This window comes from Hippopotamus amphibius, chromosome 3 (assembly GCF_030028045.1).
Source record: "Hippopotamus amphibius kiboko isolate mHipAmp2 chromosome 3, mHipAmp2.hap2, whole genome shotgun sequence".
Taxonomy (NCBI): domain Eukaryota; kingdom Metazoa; phylum Chordata; class Mammalia; order Artiodactyla; family Hippopotamidae; genus Hippopotamus; species Hippopotamus amphibius.
The window spans coordinates 62,159,868-62,175,739 of record NC_080188.1 but is presented as its reverse complement, the minus strand read 5'-3'; the positions used below and the strand labels follow the sequence as shown (position 1 = coordinate 62,175,739).

At 33.2% G+C, this 15,872-nt stretch overlaps 1 protein-coding gene across 2 annotated transcripts in view; it reads right to left on the bottom strand.

Moving 5' to 3' along the window:
- GRID2 (glutamate ionotropic receptor delta type subunit 2) overlaps positions 1-15,872 on the bottom strand; it is a 1,416,273-nt gene that overhangs the window by 1,052,516 nt on the left and 347,885 nt on the right. The gene's annotated exons all lie outside the window — the stretch shown is intronic.

The following is a 15,872-nucleotide window of genomic DNA, read 5'->3' as shown; positions in this document are numbered from 1 at the left end:
GGTCATAAGTGAAACGTGCAAGACATCAGAGAAAAGGAACGTTCTCAGTGCTGCCAAATAAACTATATTAAATTCCTTGTTCATGCTCAGGAGTGTGAAGTCTATTAGAATAGCATCAAGTAAAATCTAGGGGTAATTTTTTATTGTTGCACCCTGCTGTGAGGCAGCAAGAGGCTCAGCATCACATGGTAGAACATTCTATCATCTATCATGGAGAAGACATACTCTTTAATGTTCCTTTTAATTACAGACTTAAAATGTTACTTAATTTTGACAACTTTTTTTCATTCTTGAATCATACTCTTCTATATTACTTTTCTAGTCTGCTGATGTATCATTGCAAATGGACAGAATTGATTTATTTTAACAGTGTTCCCCAGGTGTTTACAGCAATATGGATATGTGCCTCTGCATCAAAATTAGGTGAGGTTATCTGAATGAGTTTGTGAAAAATAAAGGATAAATGTCTGTCTTCTAAAAGTCAAGCAACTATGTCTTTACTAAGACAAATATAAACAAAGTAATATTTCATATGAAGATGAAGATGGAGTTAATAAAAAGGAAAATTATTATCTGTTAAAATTAGAAACATTTTGAAGCAAGGTTTTTGTTGAAATTTTCTGTACACAAAATTAAGCCTACTTAGGGAATAATATATATTCATCAACAAACTAAAATGTGATACCAGATTCATGGTATTTTAAATAAATTGCACTAACTGAAAAGTGCAAATAAAGCTCATGTCCTATCATTCCCCATATTATGCTCCAAGGCGCTGAAGTAAGTGGAAAATGGGGCTACAGCAAGGGTCCATAATGTGGAGTTTACAGGAACAAAAATAAAGGAAAGTGGAATTTCTTCTTTTTTTAAAAAAAGGGAAAGGAATTCACTTTTATGAAGGGAGTCAAAAGATACAAACTTCCAGTTATAGGATAAATAAGTACTAGGGATGTAATGTACATGATAAATACAATTAACACTGCTGTATGTTATGTATGAAAGTTGTTAAGAGAGAGAAAATCCTGTGTTCACATGACAAAAAAATTGTTTTTTCCTATTTCTTTAATTTTGTATCTATATGAGATGATGGACATTCACTAAAATTACTGTGACAATCACTTGATGTATGTAAATCAAATCATTATGCTGCACACCTTAAACTTATACAGTGCTGTATGACAAATATATCTTAATAAAACTGGAAGAAAAGAATTTTAAGAAAAAGAACTAACCACAAAGAAGTATAAAAGAACATTTTTGAGTGATAAAAATATATATCTCAATTAGGATGGTAGTTACATAGGTGTATGCATTTATCAAGACTAGTTGACCACACACTTTTAAAAAAAGTCTGTGATAATATTTTTTCCCAATTGTCTATTAGAAAGTGAATTTTATGTGTCGACTTGGGCACGATGTGCCCAACTATCTGGTTAGGCATTATTTCTGGATGTGTCTGTGAGGGTATTTCTGGAAGAGGTTAGCCATTGACTCTATAGACTAAGTAAAGCTGTTTGCCCTCCCCAATATGGGTGGGCATCATCCAATTTGTTGAGGGCCTGAATACAACAAAAAAGGTGGAAAAAGAGGAGATCCACTCTCACTACCTGGCTGGTTGAGCTGGGGCATTTACCTTCTCCTGCCCTCTGTGCCCTGGTTCTCAAGTTTTCAGGCTCAGACCGGAATCTACACTATCAGCTCTCTGGCTCCCAGGCCTCTGAGCTACACCACTGGCTTTCTTGGTTCTCCAGCTTGCACAAGGCAAATCATAGGATTCCTCAGCCCTCACTAACTTTATGGGCCAATACCTTATAATAAATTTATACACAGAATAATATATATACATATATATATATATATATATATATATATATATATATACTCATATATACATAGTACATATATTATTGGTTCTGTTTCTCTGGAGAATCCTAATACAGTTAACTAACAAGTCTTAGAAATGAAATCAGCAATTATATGAAACAGGGTAATCTGAATTAGGCTTGGGACCTGGCCACCATGTCTGAATCTTCAGCTATGAAAGACATAGATTCCAAATTTTAAACAACCAAACTATAAGTGAAATATAACATACACTAAATATTTGAAAGCAAAGTCCATCAGATTTACAATGCCATGGTTTCATACGTTTTGTTTGGTTAATATTCATTCTTATTCTATGTATGGATTTCAAAAATCATTGTTCTGCTTATTTGAAGGAAAATGTCCTTACTTTTATATGTAATGTCAAGATATCAAAGATATTCAGGAAAAACGGATGACTATTTTATTATTCCACATTATTATAAATAAAAAGAATCAACTTAACACATTTCACAGAACCATCTTTGAAGAATATCAATAAATATAAGCAAAGGGTTTTGAAAATGTAGCAACAAAATCATCAATGTTTGAGACATCTGTTCTTCTGTGTAAGAAATAAGATGTTAATACTAATCCAATTCTTTGAATGTAATACTTTATGTGAAAGAAAAGTGGCATTGGTTTCTTCCAAAGAATATAAGGAAAAAGGAAGTTATGTACTAAAACTCATAGTTACGGTATGTAAAACAAAAAACAGAACAACTACATTCTATCCAAATCTAAGCGCTTGCATCCGTTCTTCAGGCATCACTTTACATTTTCTTTTTTCCACACTGTGACCCATTATACTTCCCATAATTAGCACAATTAATTTTAGAACTCTTCAAAATGTAAATTTGCACTGCATAGGTTAATCAGGTAAAATATTAATTTCTCTCATTTTTATTCTAATGAAGAAGTATATTTTTAAAGAGTGGTTAGTTTTCTTATGTTTTATGGTAACTTTCTAGGTTTTTTTATTTTACTTTTAATACACGAAAAAAAATAGCAAGCAAAATAATAATGAAAAGGCTAAGGATAAATGCACATGTTCTCTGTGCCTTATTTTTTAATTTGACATGTTAAAAATATCTGAATTAGAAGATTGAGATGCAGAGTATCAAAGCATTTAGTCAGCTAAATTAAGCATTAGATCTGGTTATTTGCTAAAGTGTAGATTAAACACTAGGTGATTCACTGAATGTCTGACAGAGTTGAGAGAATTTGCTGGATTTCTGGTATCATAAAAATAAAACTGAAGGATCTCACTTCTAAATTAAGAAAACAGTCAATCAAAATAAAATATGCACAATTTCCACATATTCTGGTAACCATTTGAGTTTATGAACAGGATTGTACCAGTTCAAAGCAAGATGCCGACTTGAACTTATGTCCTCATGTATGAGAAGAAACAGATAACATATAAACAATGCAAAAACCTAGAATATAATGAAAATAATTCTCAAACCACCCTTTACAATTTTTAAAAAACTAATACTGCACTTTTAAAAGAAATGTATGTGATCTCCACCAAGGTAAAAATTACAGTATTAAGAGCACAGACTCCAGAGCCCAGGTTCGGTCCCAGTTCTGCCAACGTTTAGCTGTTCAACACTGAGCCAGGAAGGAGAGACAAGCCGTTTGTCTTCCTGCTGGCTCTGGTGGCCGTGGCCATGGTGACTTTCTCCCTTCTCTCTTTGGAGGTGTGGCAGAGGGCAGGCGCAGGAGTGTTCAGTTCAGTCAGTGGAAGAGCTCTAAGCCCTTGGCTGATGCTGGCGGCACTGGTTTGCCTTCTTCCCTAGTTTAGCTCCTGTCACTTCTCTCTTCTAACAAGGCCATTTCCACAAGCACAAAGATTCTCACCAGTTGTTTACAGCTCTTTCTCCACCCCATAATAAATGTAAACTGGCCCTTCTTCTTGAGACTAGCTTGGTCCAGCTTGGTATTCCATGCTTTTCAAGTCTTTCCAAGCCCTTATAATCAAGAAACCCTTTGCATATATGTGCACTGTTCATAGGCTGCCACTTGTTTGAAAATATGGAAAGACTCTATTGACTCACTCCATCAAAAATTCTTGTTACTACTTCCTGGCAATTTTAAAATTCACATTTTAAGGACTTTATCCCATTCTCCCTCAATCCTTTTTCCATACTTCAAGATTATCAAATTTTTGGGAAAAGGAAAGTTCTATCACTCGCTAAGAAATTAGTATCTTCCAAAATGAAGACTCTAAGCTTTTAGGCTTACTGAAAAAATGTTTTGCTTCTTTCATATTTCCTTGACTTGAATATTTCCCAAGGTTAACCCCTGCTATTCATTTTCTTAGGCTCTCAACTCTGTTAATTCTCAGTCATTTTTGCCTTGTTCTTACATGCCTTTTGGCAAATGTGTTCAAGTCACTCTTCATTTGTATGTTGTCCTTTTGTTGTGTATGCATTCTCAGTCCCTTCATCTTCTTTACCCAACCCAAACCTCCAATGTCTCCAGAGGACGGTCCTCACCAGCTGGACCTTACCTCTCCCTTATTCCTTAATTCCTGAATTCTGATTTCTATCACTACTCTCTAGCAAAAATGTTTTCTTACAGGTTAGTAGTGTTCTCATAACATGTAATATTATGTATTTTCCTATCTTTTCTTTTAATCTACCTTATACAACAGTTTTAGTCATCACAGTTCTTTAACCTAGTAAGCATACTAAATTTTATTTAAGTTGAATTAAACTGAAAGAAAAAATATGTCAAGTATCATATTTTGTTTCATTAAGCATGAGTCTATTAGAATCCAAGTAGACCTAGCTGTAAGTCCTTGCTTTTATATATAATTTAATTCAGTTTTTAACTTTATGTCCCTAATGACTGAGGCCCAGTTTTCTAAAACATAAAATGGGAATATAATCATTTCCTGCTCATCTCACAGGGCTGTGATAAAGATTAAATAAAGGAGTGAATGGTATAATATGCAGCACACTGCAATGCATTTACAAGTTATTACACAGGAAAATATTTTCAGCATATAAAATTAAAAGAAACATTTTCCAACAAAATAGAAAATTAAAAATAGAAATAAAACAAGCAAATGAAAGTCATGGATATATGAAAGTTTATATCTACAGGGATTTTTAAATTAGAAGTCACTACACATAGATTTTGGGAAAGACAGTTTACTTCAAATATTCTTTAAAGCATAACTATGGAATATGGTACCACAGAACTTGTATAAATTTTATTTTTAAGTTTATTTATAAAATCAAGAAATAGAACTGTAAATCAGGAAAGGTCATAGAATGCAACTGAGTGAAATTTTCTACAGTTACACCTGGGAGGACTATTACTGAAAATTTTTTCCATTTTGAAGTCAAATGAGAAACAATTTAAGAGAGAAGTGGAAATTTTTAGTTTTAGAGACAGAAGACACTAACAAATAAAGGTCAAAGAAGTCTTTCCTTACACCCAAATCCTTTGACCTTTATTTGTCTAATTTTTTCTTACATGGAGTTTTTGTTTTAATTACACTCTTTTGAAGGAAAAACAGGAGAAATTCTTGATTTCCATAGCTTAACTCTCTTTCACAAATGACATTAGGTGACATATTAGAGTTGGAATAGTGACTAGTATTTAAAAGTTAAACGCCATCTAACAATATGATCATGAATTATATCATTTTAGGTGAATTTTATTTGTTTACTTTCTTTACAGAAACTGAAACAACAGTTCTCTTCTCAAAAGATTTTATTTTAAATTATTAAAACAGAGTATCAACATTTCTATAAAATCCTAGACAGTAAATGTATTTTCTTGAGATACACATAAGCTTTGCCAAAATATATAACATAGGGTATATAAAGAATCTGTGTATAAAAGGGAGTAAAGTCAAGAGCCCTGGAAAGTGATACTTTTACAGCAATAACAGCTTTCTGACACTGGTGTGTGTGACAATGGGAACCAATAATACCTTAAATGAAAAGTTTCACATGACAAATGCATTCACTCCAAATATGATTTTCTTATGTAAAACAAGTGTGTTTTACAGAAGAAATAAAAATTTGGGGCTTCAATCTAGAGATTTTCGTACATTAAAGTTGACTTTAAAAAGTCATTGTACCCTCCTTGGAATACACTCTTATCAGGGAAACAGAATTTAAGCGATTACTGGATATAGCACGAGTCCAGGAGTTTAGCTCTGGCCGCATACTTCTGACCAAGGCTGTGGCTCATTCCAGGTTCCAGCAACCACTCCCTCTCCTTGCTTCTGCCCCTCAGGACTATGGTTGCTGACCCTGGGATTCCCTTTGCCTGTGCTCCTGTAGAGTCCTTTCATTCAATTCTCATTGGTTATCTGTTTGTGTGTATCATTTGTTTCCTACCTGATAAAGTAGCAAAACTCTGAAAAGTTACATATAAACAAATGCATTTATAGGTTCAGAAAAATAATACAATTATTGACTAATATGAGATTTAAAATATAAAATGAAAAAAAAATCCTGTAAGGATGATTTCAGTAAAATAAATTTTTATTCAATACTAATTAATCAGATCTTAGAAAATGAGGATGGAAAATATTTTACTTTATCGAGTCACTACTTAACTCCACCTAGATGGCAGGAAACACAGGAGGATAGCCTTTTCACGTAGAAGAGAATGATGTTCAGGTAATTTTTTATAAACCATTGATTTGGATTTTATTTGAAATTTTCTGGACCTTCCTTAACTCTGATGTTATCCTTATAAACCATATTTCACTTCGATTATTATTTGTTTTCCAGACAAGGCCAAAACCTAGCAAACTTTAAGTAAGCCATATATTAGGTCCATGATTTGGAAGAATCTGACTAAATCAGGAACCTAAAATTTTTTACTGGAAACATCAAGTTAAAAAAAAATTAAATGAGGGAACTAAGAAATATAATGGCACCTTTTTTTGATGTCTTTGTTCTTAATTTATTAATATAATTTATATATAATAAAGTGCATTAATTTTAAGTTTATGAATGAATAAATGTGTATATATGTGTATGTACATATTATATATTTATAATAAGAACAGTAGTCAAGGCTGGACCCAGTGAGTTGATGTGCTTCAAAAAGCAAATGATATGAACCATAACTGATTGGAAGAAAAGGAATTCCCAGTCCCCTGCTCTTAGTCCTGCAAGGAATTCCTGTAGGTTTGTGGAAACATGCAATGAATGACTGGGTCCATTTTGCTTAAATCACAAAGGACATGGTAACTCCAGGGAGGTGGAAAATTTGAGGATTTGAGGGAATGTAGCTAATATTTGACTTGCTCAAAGTTTATAAGTTTATCAGATCTTGGCCTTATCTGGAAAGGAAAACAAAAAACAAAAAACCTTGAAGTGAAACAACTTATAGCAACATGGGAGAAAAGAAAATTCAAAAACAGTTCCAAATAATTCAAATTATAGGCTGACCCAAACTTTTTGAAAATACTAAAGCACTACTCCTTTACCTAAAGAAACAAGATATTAAATTCCTGATATGTTTTTCAATTTAAACAGGCTTCTCACTGAAATATAAAATCATTTGAAAGGCAAAATATAGTATTCACATCACAAATTGTATATCTTACAAATAATATATCACTAGTTTTTTTTTTTTTTTTTTTTGAGTAGCTTTCAGAATAAAGTTGAAGGTCTTTATTGACATGTAAAATCCCTCAAAATGTGGGAACTGCATGCCTCTGCAGTTACTCTATGGCCATGCTCATCAAGCCATGTGAAGCCCCCAGATTCTTCCTGTTGTCTTATGTCTCCACACATATGCAAGATGCTTCCTTAGCTGTTCCATTTTCCCATCTAGGGAGAGGTACAATCTTCCTTTCCTGAAAATCTTACTTTTAGCATTACTGTTTCAAGAAGAAGACCTGAACCCCCTGGCTGAATTGGGCCTCATAATTGTCCCACAGATTCCTCTACTCTGTATGTAGTTGTTCATTTGTTTCTCTCATCCACTAGATGCCAGCCTGTATGCTACTTTTTTTTTTTAAAGAAATTTTATTGAGATACAGTTAACAGACAATAAACAGCATATATTTAGAGTGTACAATTTTGTGTCCCAATCTCCCAGTTCATCCCCCCCAACCCTCCCCACTTTCCCCACTTAGTGTCCATGTGTTTGTTCTCTACATCTGTGTCTCTGTTTCTGCCTTGCATTTCCTCTTTCATAGTTGTTAGCATTTGCCTTATGTATTGAGGTGCTCCTATATTGGGTGTATATATATTTTTAATTGTTATCTCCTCTTCTTGGATGGATCCCTTGATCTTTATGTAATGTCCTTTCTTGTCTCTTGTAACATTTTTTATTTTAAAGTCTATTTTATCTGATGTGACTATTGCCACTCCAGCTTTCTTTTGATTTTCATTTGCATGAAATATCTTTTTCCATCCCCTCACTTTCTGTCTGTACGTGTCCCTAGGTCTGAAGTGGGTCTCTTGTAGACAGCATATATATGGGTCTTGTTTTTGTATCTATTCAGCCAATCTGTGTCTTCTGGTTGGTGCATTGAGTCTGGCTTGCAGAGTTTCTGCTGAGAAATCAGCTGTTACCCTTATGGGAGTTCCCTTGTATGTTATTTGTTGTTTTTCCCTTGTTGCTTTTAATAACATTTCTCTGCCTTTAATTTTTGTCAGTTTGACTACTATATGTCTTGGCATGTTTCTCCTTGGGTTTATCCTGCCTGGGACTCTCTGAGCTTCCTGCACTTGGGTAGCTATTTCCTTTCCCATGTTAGGGAAGCCTTCAACTAGAATCTCTTCCAGTATCTTCTGGGGTCCTTTCTCTCTCTCTTCTCTTTCTGGGACCCCTATAATGCAAATGTTGGTGTGTTTAACATTGTCCCGGAGGTCTCTTAGGCTGTCTTCAGTTCTTTTCATTCTTTTTTCCTTATTCTTTTCTGCTTCAGTGATTTTCACTATTCTGTCTTCCAGGTCACTTACTCGCCCTTCTGCCTCCGTTAATCTGCTATTGGTTCCTTCCAGTGTACTGTTCATTTCAGTTATTGTGTTGCATATCTCTGTTTGTTTGCTCTTTAATTCTTCTAGGTCTTTGGTAAACTTTTCGATCTTTGCATCCAGTCTTTTTTCAAAGTCCTGGATCATCTGCACCATCATTATTCTGAATTCTTTTTCTGTAAGGGTGCCTACCTCCTCTTCATTTAGCTGTTTTTCTGGGGTTTTATCCTGTCCCTTCATCTGGTACAAAGTCCTCTGCTTTTTCATTTTCTTTATCTTTCTGTGGTTGTGGTTTTCAGTTCCACAAGACAAAATATTGCTGATACTGCTTGATACTTCTGTCATATCACTAATATTTTTATACAAATAATTTCAGGGTATCAAAAAGTTTAATATAAAATGATTATGATTTGTATCCAACTTGGGTAGGATCACAAAAATCAGTAGGTGTATTTCTTTTAAAGTACAACTTGATGAATACTTTAGTAAGTGATCAATTTGTTAAGAGTTTTACTAAATTCTCAGAGGCAAGAATTCAACTGGACGAGGACTATCATGACTGAGATTTGTTCTCAAGGCAACAGAGCCCAAGAGACTGCCTTCTATACCTGATATACCTGACATTTGATAATATTAGAGATATATAATTATGTCTGCTGACATGAAAATCTTTAGGTTTAACATCTAAGGAAATAAAATAATTCCCACATGGAAACACAGAAATACCATTGTAAACAAAGTTATTATTATTATTTTATTTTACTTTATTTTTATCTTCCACCACTGCCAATCAGGATATATTTCTAGATGTTGATGCCATGATTATGTAATACTTGCATTCACGTGCTTTCTTTAAGGGGATAATTTAATTGTAAGTAGTTCGTGGTATATGAATGCTTGATTTGAAGCAGGAATGAAACTCCCTCCAGCTCACTAAATGGGTTAAAAATGTTCATCTGAATGTTCAAACTTAATCTTTAAGGAATGACAAAAGAGACTTCATCAAGATGGAAGGGAAACTTGACAGGGTTATTTAGCCTATCATTTTCCTACAGACTGTAAATGCATTTTTTCATACCTAGTTATCTCTAATTATTATAAGATAATTGAATCATCATGAAGAAGTGAAGGTAGCATTGAAATGGTAGTAGAGAATGAGTTTCAAATCTACTTAAAGTTCTATGCCATATATGGTGCAAAATAGTCCTCAGTTCTTTGAAGGTTTGGCTAGTTCAACACTATTTAAATATATAGGGTAGAACTTGAAGTTCCAAGGACTGCCTGAGTGAGGATGGTGGAAACAGGTAGGAGAATAAGGAAGGTGGGGGATTCTAAAGTCAGTGAATTCTAGATCCTTGTTCCCATCTCGCATTGAATTTGAAACCATCCTAGGAAATTAAAACTATGTGATCATAAACTTGCATATATCCATATCATATGTCTATAGGCACTTAAAGAAACTGTAAACTATAAGAAAATACCTGCATATAATCAAAACCAAATTAATCCATTACTATAAAAAAGGAGATTACATTTGTTTAAAATACTGAGGCATTTTAGCAGCTCAGTTGAGATTGAGTATTACATAGTTTTTGTCTATATTACTAGCTATGTGTCACTTCAGCCTTCCCTGATTCTTCCAGGAAGTTAACCTCAGTTTTCTATCATATTTATTTCCTAGCACCATTCACTTGTATGTATCTGTTACAGTAAACCCCTTAAGAAGATCAACCCTATCTTATTCATCTTTGCAACTGATTAGTGAACCTGTCTCCTTACTGGCCACTATCCAGTTCAGCATAATGTCTGCACAGTGTCTACACAGATACACATAATGTCTATCACAACGCCCTGATAAATATAAATAGAATATTCGTATATACTAACGGAACATTTAGATTTGGAAAATTAAGTGTTGACAATTATTATTTATTAAACCACTTAATAACTGTCTCAAGCTTTCATAAAATAAATTCACCACTTTATAAATGAAATAAGTAAGACTTATATGGGTTAATTATATTATTGACATTCAGCAATTAGATACATCACTGTTTATTATATTTGCTTTGAGGATATCAGTGGTGATTATAAAGCTTAGGACATTCATTTCAGAAATCTATCACTCTCACATAAACTATTTTAAGACTCAAAATAAATGAGTGCAGCCCAAGATTTATCTTCTGATATGTATTAACATTACAAACTATGTTTGATTTGGGATATCCCTTTTACCTAAAAATCTTATGACAACACAAACACTGTTATGATTTCTCTGGTTCTGTAATATGTCACCTACTTTAGAGCAGATAAAACTGCTTTCGAAATACCTTCAGGGACATGTAGCAGTATAACATGTCATGTTCACAGACATTTGTAGTTAGATACTGGCTCACAATTTTAACTAACTTCTGTTCATGAAAAACACATATAATTGGAACTACCATCTGTCCATTGTAATATAATTTGATCATTGTAATTCACAAATACAGTTCCATTAAATTCAAGAGAATGCTAACACAATGTCCTTGCTATGTAAGACAGCACAAAAAAAGAAGAATGGGATGGGGCAGGGAAAAAATGTCACATTCTCATTTACACAGACTTATACTTATTGTTATTAAAATTGCATGATGTAGTTTGATTTCTGATATGAGATTATGCTTAAGTAATAAAAAAAAATTTCCAACATCCAAGTACGATTTTTACCTTTATTATCCTCATTTCCCACTAATCAGAGATAACCACTCTAGACACAAAATGTAACCATCTCTGAAATTAGATATGAAATTTTAAGAATAAAATATATAGAATTGCTTTTCATGTTTTTAAAGTTTACATAAATACTATGCTACATATTCTTTTCTTTTTCTTTTTTCTTATTTAAGTATAGTTGACATATAGTATCAGTTTCATGTGTATAACAGTGATTCAACATTAATGTACATTACAAACGGATATCATGACAAGTCTAGTAACCGTCTTCCACCAAGGTTAATACAATATTATTGATTATATTCTCTATGCTGTACATTACATCCCCATGATTTATTTTAACTACAATTTTGTACTTAATTCCATTCACCTATTTCACCCAACCCCCTACCCTCTCCCCTCTGGAGACCACCAGTTTGTTCTCTGTATCTATGAGCCTATTTCTGCTTTGCTTTGTTAGTTTGTTTTATTTTTTAGGTTCCACATATAAGTGAAATCATAAGGCATTGTCTTTGTCTGATTTATTTCACTTAGCGTATTATTTTCTAGGTTCATCCCTGTTATCACAAATGGCAAGATTTCAATTTTTCTTACAATTGAGTAATATTCCATTGTATATATACATCATATCTTCTTTCCTATTCATAGATCAATGAGCACTTAGGTTACTTCCATATCTTGGCTACTGTAAATGAACACAGGGGTGCATATATTTCCTCAATTTAGTGTTTTCATTTCCTTTGGATAATGAAATAGAATGTCTAGATCAGATGGTAGTTCTATTCTTAATTTTTGAGGAACCTCTATACTGCTTTCCATACTGGCTGCACCAATTTACAATCCCATCAACAGTACAGCAGTACAGTTCCTTTTTCTTCACATCCTCACCACACTTGCTTTTTTAGTGTCTTTTTGATAATAGCTATCTTGACAGGTTTGAGGAGATAATTCACTGTGGTTTTAATTTGCATTGCCCTAATGATTAGCGATGTTGAGTATCTTTTCATGTCATGTGATGGCCATTTGTATGTCTTTCTTAGAAAAATGTCTACTGAAGTCCTCTCTACATTCTTTAATTGGATTGTTGTTTTCTCTTATGCTGAGTTGTTTGAGTTCTTTATATTTTGAATATTAACCCCTTATCAGACATATAATTTCCAAATATCTTCTCCCATTCAGTAGGCTGCCTTTTCATTTTGTTGATGGTTTACTTCGCTGTGCAAAAGCTTTTCTATTTGATGTAGACTCACTTGTTTATTTTTGCTTTTGTTTCCCTTGCCTGAGGAGACAGATCCAAAAAAATATTGCTAAGATTGATGTCAAAGAATTTACTGCCTATGCTTTCTTCTAGAAGTTTTATGGTTTCAGGTTTTACAGTCTTTTTAAAGACTTAAGTTTTTAATCCATTTTGAGTTAATTTTTTACATGGTATAAGAAAGCGGTCCAGTTTCATTCTTTTGCATGTAGCTGTCCAGTTTTCCCAACACCATTTATTGAACAGACTATCTTTTCCCCACTGTATATTTTTGGATCCTATCTCATAAATTAATTGACTATACAAGTGTGGTTTTATTTCTGAGCTCTATATTCTGTTCCATTGATCTATATGTCTGTTTTTGTGCCAACAAAACATAGTTTTGATCACTATAGCTTTGTAGTATGTTTTGAAATCAGGGAGCTATTTTTCTTCTTTCTTATTTTTGCTTTGGCTATTTGGGTTCCTTTGTGGTTCCAGACAAATTTTAGGATTATTTGTTCCTGTTCTGGATTTCATTTAACCTGTAGGTTGGTTTGGGTAGTATGGGCATTTTAACAATCTTGATTCTATGAATTTGACTATTTTAGATACCTTATATAAGTTGAATCATGCAGTATTTGTCTTTCTGTGACTGATTTATTTTACTTAGCATAATGTCCTCAAGGTTCATCAATATTGTCATATATTGCAGGATTTTCTTCTTTTTAAAGAATGAATAATATTCTACTGTATGTATGTATATACATTGTCTTTATTCAACTGTCAGTGGACACTGAGGTTCTTTACACATCTTGGCTATTGTGAATATTGCTGCAATGAATATGGTAATGCTAATATACTACAGTAAGATTGCTAGATCATCTGGTAGTTCTATTTTTAATCTTTTGTGAAACCTCTATACTATTTTCCATAGTGGCTGCACTATTTTGCATAAATTCCCCATATACTCACCAATATTATTTATTTGTTAGATAACAGCCATCCTGACAGGTGTGAGGTGATTTCTCACAGAGGTTTTATTTGCATTGCACTGATGATTAGTGACATTTAACATTTTTTTAATATTCCTGTTAGCCATTTATTTGTTGTCTTTGGAGTTTTTCATTTAGAATGTCTGGAGTAGAATTTGTATTTCTAACAAATTCCCAAGTAGTAGTGATGTTGCTGGTTTAAGTGTCACACTGTGAAAGCACTGGTTTAGACTAATCAACATTCACACTTTGGTGCTATGAGAGAGCACAACATTTGGGAAGGTGAAAAACAATATTCAGACACTAGTAACAAGAAAGAGGTGAACTGGACCTGGTTAAATGAGTTTTTGCAATACCTCTCTCTCAAATTCTAGTGATTCAACATGAATGGTGCTCCCTTAAAATGATTCTCTGTATCTACACTCTCTATTTTTTTCCCTTTCATAAGAACAAAAGCAACTCTTGATGTTTTTCCACTACTACTATGGCTTCAAAGGCTTTCTCTTTTAATTATTTATCTTCTTTGAATATTCATGCTCTTTTCTTAACCTCTATTAAAGACGTCTTCGTTTCCTCTCTTCAAACAAAATAGTCCTTTAATTAATCCATAAACCTTCTTAAACCACTATTTTCCCCTTTTTCTTAGCCATAAATCTTATACTCTTTATCCTCCACATCGTGAATCTACTCATTTTAATCAACAAACCGATGACTTCTTTGTTTCTCACTTTTTCCTTCATTTTATTATTTTTTTTAATTTACAATCATTAAAAACAACTCTCTGGGGAAAGTAGGGGTGGGGGTGGGGGTTGGGGTAGGATGAACTGGGAGATTGGGATTGCCATATATACATTACTAATAAGAAAAAATATATCAAATTGTACAATTTAAATATACACAGTTTATTGTATGTCAATTATATCTCAATAAAAGTTCTTAAAATAAGTCTCTGTGGTGTCCAGTTGTATGGATTTTGACAAATGTATAGGATTCATGTATCTACCACCGCAAACTTGATAAAGAACAGTTACATTAACCCAAAAAATTATCTCATGTTGCTCCTTTGTCTTGAATTACTACCCTCCACTCCCAGTTTCTAGCAACCACCCATCTGTTCTCTTTCCCAATAGTTCTGTCTCTTCTTTATCATCGTATAAAACAAATCATGTAACAGGTAGCCTTTGCAGTCTGCAACAGATTCTCCTAATGTACAGGAATATTTGAAACCCTTCTTCTCTCATGTTTCCATGATGCTACTTTCTTCTAGGTCATTTCCAACTTATATTACCATTCCTAAATTGCATGTTCTAGCTTCTCCCTCTTGGTCTTTAAATGCAGATGTTTCTTAAGAAGTTTATCTTAATTTTCTTTTCTTTCTACACCATTTCCTCGAAAAATAAGTAACAACTCCTAGAAATCTACCTTCAGGTTTGTGTTCAAGACACATTTCCAATTGCCTGATGGTTATCTTCACCTAAATATCTCCGGCATAGAAACCTTAGTGTTCTTGACATTCTCTTTATGCTACAAATGCATATGTTTCACCATTAGTCATTATTCTTGTCTGGAGTACTGAGACTACACTGTGCACATTCATTACTGACTTTACTTCAGGGTTCTCCCTTGTCATAACAGTTTTCCATGAATACATCTTTGGCCCTGCGATAACTGTGTGTTTTTTTTTAAGATATTATTTTATTAATGCTGATCATCTGCTTAGATGCCTTTATCAACGAAAACATAATATTGAAAATTTTACTTTTTGAGATTTAATTTAGTTATTATTTTCCCCTAAAGCCTCCCTTAACCATATCAACAGAATAAAATCTCCCACTCTTCTTACCCTCGTGCTGTGTTTTTTTCTGGACTTCTTTTTTGAAATGTATTGTTCTCTACCTCACGTTTAATTATCCATACACACATCATACTATCTCTGCCCAATTTTAAGGGCTGAATCCTCAACTAATTTGATTCATATCTGTGTTCCTATGGCTCACAGAACAATGGATTTCTGAATACATATGTGTTAAATGTATGAATGTTAAAGCTAAAGTCTTAAAACTAAGTTGTTATATTCTATAACATAAATTGTATCTA